This window comes from Lactuca serriola, chromosome 5 (genome assembly GCF_051521515.1).
Source record: "Lactuca serriola cultivar US96UC23 chromosome 5, Lser_US96UC23_V15, whole genome shotgun sequence".
Lineage (NCBI taxonomy): Eukaryota > Viridiplantae > Streptophyta > Magnoliopsida > Asterales > Asteraceae > Lactuca > Lactuca serriola.
This window is the reverse complement of record NC_136412.1, coordinates 219,076,755-219,086,446: the sequence shown is the minus strand read 5'-3', so window position 1 is coordinate 219,086,446 and position 9,692 is coordinate 219,076,755.

Below are 9,692 nucleotides of genomic sequence, written 5' to 3'. Positions count from 1 at the left end.
CCTTCACTACTCACCACTCATCACCACTCACCACCACTCGCCATCCCCATCATAACCACCACCCACCACCACCACCACTACCAACCACCACCCGCCACCACCACCCATCACTACCCACCACCACCACCACCCATCACTACCCACCACCACCACCACCCAGCACCCACCCACCACAACCATCACCACCACCACCCCTATCTATAAAGATTTGTTATTGTGTTTTTGATTCATTATGCTTTCTCTTGTATATAATCACATGTGATTATATGTATCGAGTCACATGTGATTATATGTATCGAATCATATATGATTTATATGTTATTAAATACATATAATCAAATGTGATTAAATACACGTGAAAATTGGTGAATCGAGAATGCAAAAATGAATATTGTCCACGTAAATCATATGTGATTAGATACATATAACTACATGTGATTATATGTATTTAATAAAATATTATTTATGTGGGCCGTATTTATTTTCGTGTTTTTGATTTAATAATTGGCATCGTGTATTAAATCACATGTGATTACATGTATTTAATCACATATGATTTATATGGACAATATTTTTTTCACATCTTGATTTAATAGTTATTCTTGTGTATTTAATCACATGTGATTATATATATTTAATCACATATGATTCATATGGAAAATATTTATTCTTGCGTCGATTCAATAATTGTTCTAATATATTTAATCATATGTGATTATATGTATTTAATCACATATGATTATATGTATTTAATCACATATGATTTATGTACACAATATTCATTATTTCTTTCTCAATTCAATAGTTGTACTCCTGTACTTAATCACATGTGATTATATGTATCAAATCGCATATGATTTAAATTGATAATATTCATGAGTCAATAATTTTTCTTATGTATTTAATCATATGTGATTGTATGTATTAATCACATATGATTAATGTATAAAAAGAAAAATTATTTAATCAAAAACATAAAAATGAATCTTGTGTACAAAAATCATATGTGACTAAATATACAAGAACAACTATTGAAAAAGAATGTGAAAATGAATATTGTCCATATAAATCATATCTAATTAGATACATATAATCTCATGTAATTAAGCACACAAGAACAACATTGGAATCGAGAACACGAAAATAAATATTTTCCACATAAATTCTATGTGATTAGATACATATAATCACAAGTTATTATATGCATTTAATCACATATGATATATGTGGACAATATTTATCTTTGTGTTCTCGATTCAATAATTGTTCTTATGTATATAATCATATGTGATTATATGTATCTAATCATATATGATTTATATAGACATCATTATTTTTTGTCCGTATAAATCATATGTGATTAGATACGTATAATCACATATGATTATATGTATTTAATCACATATGATTATAGTGCAAAAAGAATAATTATTGAATCGAGAATGTGACAATGAATCTCATCCACATAAAGCATATATGATTGGATACATATAATCACAGTTTTAGACTGAATAATTGCTTTTGTGTGATTAATCACATGTGATTATATGTATATAATCATATATAATTTGAGGTGCACAAGATGCATTTTTTCCTTCTCGATTCAATAGTTTTGCTCACGTACTTAATCACGTATGATTATACCTAGAATCACATTTGATAAAATACAAGAGAACAACTATTGAATCGACAAAGCAAAAATGAATTATGTCCACATAAATCATATGTGATTAGATTTATATAATCACATGTGATTATATGCATTTAACCATATGTGTTTAGATTCATATAATCACGAAGCAAAAATGAATTACCTGCACCACCCACACCCACCCACAACTTGTCACTATCACCACCACTTGCAACCACCCACCCACCTACCACCACCCATCACCACACACCACCACCACCAATCACCACCACCCCGCCTCCACCACCCAGACCCACCACCCCCACCCCCACCTACAAAGATTTGTTATTGTGTTTTTGATTCATTAGGTTTTCTCTTGTATATAATCACATGTTCTTATATGTATCGAGTCCCATGTGATTATATATATCAAATCATATATGATTTATATGTTATTAAATACATTGATCACATGTGATTAAATACACGTGAAAAACTAGTGAATTGAGAATGCAAAAATGATTATTGTCCACGTAAAACATATGTGATTAGATACATATAACTACACGTGCTTATATGTATTTAATAAAATATTATTTACGTGGACCGTATTTATTTTTTTGTTTTCGATTTAATAATTGGCATCGTGTATTAAATCACATGTGATTATATGTATTTAATCATATATGATTTACATGGACAATATTTGTTTTCACGTGTTGATTCAATAGTTGTTCTTTGTGTATTTAATCACATGTGATTATATATATTTAATCACATATGATTCGTATGGAAAATATTTATTCTTCCGTCGATTGAATAATTATTCTAATATATTTAATCACATATGATTATATGTATTTAATCACATATGATTTATGTGGACAAGATTAATGTGATTATATGTACCCACCACCATTACCAACACACAACACTACCACCAACCACCACCCATCAATACCACCACCATCCATCACCACCACCCACCTCCACCACCCATTACCATTGCTCGTCACCACGACCACCACCCATCACCCACCAAAACCACCACCACTACCACTCGCCACCACAACCCACCACCATCACGTATCACCACCACCCATTACCTATAGCTACTAACATTGTATGTGATTGAATACATATAATGACATAAATCATATATGATTATATGTACTTATTTATATGTGATTAAATACATATAATCACATGTGATTATAAGTATCTAATCATATATGATTATATGTATCTAATCACATATAATTTAATCGCATGTGATTATATGTATTCAATCATATGTGATTTATTTGGAAAATATTTGTTTTTAACGAATCTTGTTTATATAAATCATATGTGATTAAATATATATAATTACATGTGATTATATGTATAATCACATGTGATTATATCTATTTAATCACACATGATTTATGTGGATAATATTTATTACTCATTTTCGATTCAATAGTTGGTCTCGTGTATCTAATCATATGTGATTATATGTATTTAATCTCATATCATTTGTATGGAAAATTTTTGTTTCCGTGTTCTTGATTTAATAATTGTTCCCGTGTATATAATCATATGTGATTATATATGTATGTAATCACATATAATAGAGAAGAATTGTTTATGATTAAATACATTCACATATGAATCAATACAAGAGAAAAATTATTGAATCAAAAAAGCAAACATGATTATTGTCCAAATAAATCATATGTGATTAAATACATATAATCACATATGATTACATGTATTTAAACACATATGATTAAATTTGACGAAGAACAATTATTGAATCAAAAACGTGACAATGAATCTTCTCAACAAAAATCGTATGTGATTGGATACATATAATCACATGTGATTATATGTGATTAAATACATATAATCTAATCACTTGTGATTAAAATAATGAAAACAACTATTGAATCGAGAAAGCAAAAATGAACAATGTCCACATAAATCATATGTGATTAGATACATATAATATTGTATCAACGTTGTAAAAGAACAACTATTGAATCAAGAATACAAAAATAAATCATGTCTACATAAATCATACGTGATTAGATACATATAATAACATGTGTATTTAGTCACATGTGATTATATGTATTTAATCACATTTGATTTATGTGGACATGATTCATTTTCGCGTTCTTGATTCAATAGTTGTTCTCGTGTATTTAATCACAAGTGATTAAATGTATTTAATCAAATACGAATAAAATGGAAAAAAATTAATTATTGAATTGAGAACGTGAAAATGAATCTTTTCCACATAAATCATATATGATTAGATACATATAATCACAATTTATTAAATGTGGTTAGATATATTTAATCGCATATGTCATTATCGCGCTCTCGATTCAATAATTATTTTTTTGTCAAATTTCATCATATGTGATTAGATACATATAATCACATGTGATTATATGTATCCAATCACATATGATTTATATGAACGATATTCATTTTTGAGTTTTTGTTTCAATAATTTTTCTCATATATTTAATCATATGTGATTATAAGTATTTAATTATATTTAATCATATGTGATTAGATACATAAATCATATGTGATTAGATTCATATAATCACATGTGATTTGATGTATTTAATCACATATGATTAATGTGGATAAAGGTTTGTTTTCGCGTTCTTGATTTAATACTTGTTATCGTGTATATAATCACATGTGATTGTATATAGCTAATCACATATGATTTATATAGAAAAGATTTGTTTTTTCCAAATAAAATCATATGTGATTAGAAGCATATAATCACATCTGATTAAATGTATGATTAAAGTGGAAAAAAACAATTATTGAATCGAGAACGCGAAAATGAATCTTGGCCACATAAATCATATGTCATTAGATACACATAACCACATGTTATTTTATGTATCTAATCACATATGATTTGTGTGGACAATAATCATTTTCATGATCTCGATTCAATAGTTGTTATCGTGTACTTAATCACTTGTGATTAAACATATTTAATGTAACTCACCTCCTTGAACTTGAACATCAGCTAGCATGAACAAGATGGATCATTTTCTTTCCGAGAACCTAGACAACAATTATAACATTATTTATCTTGTGCTTTGGTTTACTACTTTTATAAAACTTATGTATATATTTTCTTATTTTCTCTTTGATTGTAGTACGCTTTTGGGGATCTGTTTTCTTACCTTTTAACGCATTCTTAAATTTCAATAAAATAATATTAGTAAATTTCCCATTTTATCTTTTTAGAAATATAAAGATCTTATTCTAATGATTTTTGGTTGATTTTATATTAAATTTACAAGTTAGTAACTTTAGGTTGTCACTTTTCGGACCACTCAACACTCTTAGAATAAACTGTACCAATTTACTAAGAATTATATCAGTAACTTTATATGTGGGATACTATACATCCATATCTATATAGAGGATTTTGAATTTTAGCATTTGGAGTCTTGTTGAATTTATTATGATTTTTTCAAGACAATGCATGAAATTTGTGACAACATGGACCAGCCTGAGAAGATTGCCAATTTTACCTCTCAAGGAGTTGGAATTTCGAAATATGATTCAAAGTTTGAAGAAACTAGACAAACTAAGATTTCTCGAAAACTAATTCTCATGATTTTTAGATGTTCCTATTGACCTGCACAAATTTTAGAAGTTGGAGGACAGATTTCGGAAAATTAATTATAGTAGCTTTTAAATCACTTTTGGTGTTCTTTTAAGGACTTAATGGTTAAGCCTTAAGTTTATCACTTTTTATATGATTGTTGGTTACTTATTAGGCTATTAAGATATGAAATTCAATTTAACCTAAGGGCCTTAATGCTTGGCTTAATGAGGGTTCAAAGTTAAGGATTTTCACATAAAATGCTACTTTTTCATTGAGGCATTTCATCGAACACTTGGTGTTCATAAAAAATCTATACAAATATCAACTTTACTAGATATTGTGATTGTGTGTTTGTAATTATAGAGATAAGAGTGACCACCTGCAACATTGATAAACTCTATAAATATCAACTTTACTAGCCGAAAAGTTCACAAATCCATTCTGATGTATTATGTGTAGATAATATATTTTGTGGTATGACACTATCAATTACTGAAGCTGTGAAAGCTAAATTTCTCAAAGGCTTGGTGTAGAACTTGGTGTGAATATTAAAATAACAATCAAGTGTGATAACAAAAAAACACCAGTAATGGTTGTGGCAATATGTCGAACACCTAAAGTGCATAATCCTAGTTGTTGCTTTTTTTGAGATAACACAGAAGATTGAAAAACCAAATTTGATCACTAAAATGGTGATATCCTGTGAAAGCTTTGAGATGTAAATGCCAACATTCGTTTGTGTTTATAGTGATGAAAATAGGTGAAAATATTCGAACCTGGTTATATTAGGGGTAGCACAACAAATTCTTGTTGAAATGTCTCATGTAACTTCTTTAAAATAGTGGCACCATCCTCAAAGAAAAATGTATACTTGCTGAGATTTGTGTGTATCGTGACTGAGCTTCCCGAATCCCTAAAAACGGATAAGCTTTAAGGATGAAGTATCTTTCAACGAATGATGAAATGGAGCTTGAGTTTGAGGTTTAGGGATTTAGAATTGGCAACGAGCATGAGTATGCAATTGATCATCAGGAAGAGCTAAACTCGTAATCAATCCAAATAGTTGATAATTACCCTCACATACGCCTGTCTAATTATTAGAACTTAAATGAATTAAACCCTAGAATCCACTAGTTGACCATTGTCATGTGGAGATGGAAACGACAAATCAATTTAGGGCACAAAGAGAAAGAAGAAGAAATACTGTTAATATGAAGCTTTTAAGTCTCCTACCTCAGCCCCTTAAGGTTAATGGTGACCACCACAGTATACGATTAAAACAGGACCTCAAGCGACTCTGCAACTTGGACCTCTTTCATGAACCACCCGACGATATTTTCCAATACGACTCCATCGTTGGCGGCGAAGAAGGTGAGGACGTGAGTGACGAACAGATCTACGGTTGTGTGGATTTCATCTCCGACGTCGGTTATTTGTATTTGAATGACATAATATGGTCGGGGAAGTTAGGTGGGTAATTTGTATTTGAATAACAAACACGCTTGTTTTTTGAACTCATAGGCTAAAAAGTGTTCTCAAATGTTCTCACGGGAAAAATGTTCTCATTGAAACATAACTCTCTCTCTCTCTCTCTCTCTCTCTATATATATATATATATATATATATATATATATATATATATATATATATATATATATATATATATATATATATATATATATATATATACTAGATGTGTTCCCGCGCAAAGCGGCGGCGAAAAATAACTATTTTGGTGAATAGTTTTATTATGGGAAAATAATTATTAAGTTTTATTATTAGTTATTATATAAAAAACATGTCAGTTTTAAATAAAATATTAATGTTTAAACTTTATATTTATATTGTATGTTTATAACTTTATATAGTTAATGTAAAGTAATTAATATCGATGTCTTTTTTTAACAGTAAAAAATTAGTACTCGTGTGTAGGTTAAAAAATTTAAATTAATTTATATACATGAATTTAATATTTTAATATTATCATTTTGTTCCAAATTAAATTTCTTAATAATTTTCCTTAATTCAAGTCTTCAAATTTTTGGCAAGTATTAACGATATTTATGCATAATTGATTTGTACAAAAAGTTTTTAATTTATACTTATTAAAATTCAAGATATGACTAATATGCTTTATAATAGAGTATAAGATAGATATATATATATATATATATATATATATATATATATATATATATATATATATATATATATATATATAGGTAAAGGTTCAAATGAGAACCAAAAAAGATTAAGAACCTAAGAACCAACTAATTAAATTTAACCCACTTTTTACATAATACTCGTTATATTCAAAATTTATCTAGACTTGGATTTGGTCTCTCTCTCTCTCTCTCTCTCTCTCTCTCTCTCTCTCTCTCTTCAAGCTTCCATAACTCAACTAATGTCTCCTTTTGATTTCCACCACCGGTTACTCCTCAACCGCGGCCATAACCACCCGGACGACAATGCGACCTCCGACGATCACGATTGTCGATGATCCGGTGACTGTTGTTGCTGATAACGTCAAACTACCATCAGATCTATAACATCGATGTCAGCTACTGCCATTACAGTCGGATGAAATCCTTCAGTGTTTGCGACGAGCATCTAACCTCCGACGACCTGCATTGTTGGTGCTTCGGTTAACCGTCTTCATAACCATCGACGTCAGCCTTGTACCATCAGATTTGTGAGCTATGCTTCATTTCCAACCACCTTCCGACCCCTAATCTCTCCAAATCACCAAAAAACATTGTGTCGTCTCTCTCAACCTTTCAGATCTGAAGCCAAAGACATCAGAAAAGTCATCAATTGCCATTGATCTTTCAGATCTGAAGCAAAAACACACCGCTTTCTCGGATTTGGTTAGATCTGATCAGATCTGATGTGTTTGGTGTAATTTCAAGCGTAGATCTTGTTAGATTTGAAGTCAAAGACATAAGGATTTCTCAGGTCAGGTTAGATCTGTTCAGATCTATAATAACCGAAGACTCTAAGAAACATGACAATCTCAGATCTATAAATCACATCAGATCAAAAACAATATGCACACAAGGTGTTTGATTAAATGCTTCAACGAGATCTGTAAGTTTTTAATTTATGAACAAGTGTTCAAAATTTTGTATTAAGCTGTGAATTGTTGTCTGAAGTGTGTATTATACTATGGATTCTGATTTTTTGATGCATTAAGTTGTGAATTTTAGTGTTTGAAAAATTGAATTAAGTTTTGAATTAATATCTGAAATGTTTTATTAAACTGTGAATTATGAAACTTTTGTTATCTAGATTTGAATTTTATACACGTAAATGAGTTGTGAATGTAGTGTATTAAAGTATGAATTTTGTATATTAAGCTGTGAATTTTATTCATACTTTAATATAATAAATTCATATTTTAATACATATAAATGCCTCTAAATAAAAATGTCTAAATATAAGTTTTAAGTTGAGAATATGGATCTAAATATATAATTTTGTGTATTCAATTGTGAATTTATTATACTTAACTCTGAATATGTTTTATTAAACTGTGAATATTTTATCTGAAGTTATAAATATTAGTTTTAAGTTAATAATATATAACTTTCATATGTATTAAATTATGAATTTGTTATATCAAGTTGTGAATTTTGTGTATTAAATTGTAATTTTTTTTTTATTAAACTGTGAATTGACTATATTAAATTGTGAATGTTTATCTGAAGTGTATTAAATTATGAATTTGTTATATTAAATAGTGAATTTTATATATTAAACTGTAATTTACTGTATTAAGTTGTGAATTTTTTTATATAAATTTGTGTTAAAATAATAATGATTTGTGAATGAATTTTTCTATTAACTTTATTGTGAATGTATTTTTTTTGTTGTATTTATGTATTAGTTTTTATATAATTATTTTGCATTAAATTCAAATTGAGGGAATCAATATGTTTATTAAACTGTGAATATAGTATTTAAGCTGTAAATACATGACTTTATATATAGATATGATTTTCAATGAATGATGGATGCGACGGTGGCACAAGATGGTTGATGACAGCATATGTCGGTGGTGATAGAGTTTTAGTTTAACTTATCTGAATATGTCAATTAGTGTAATATAGATTGTATTAAGTTGTGAATTTTGTATATTAAAATGTAAAAGGGTTGTATTAAATTTTATTTTAATAAATTGTGTGTTAAAATAAGAATGTATGTATAAATGAAAATATTATACTATAAAAATTAATTACGAATTTCCCTTTTCACATACCAAAATGACAAATATAATGATTTTTAACATATTTAATAAGTATTTACAATACATATTACTTATGATAAGGGGTTCTTAAGGTTCTTAATCTTTTATGGTTCTCATTTGAACCACTCCGTCTATATATATATATATATATATATATATATATATATATATATATATAT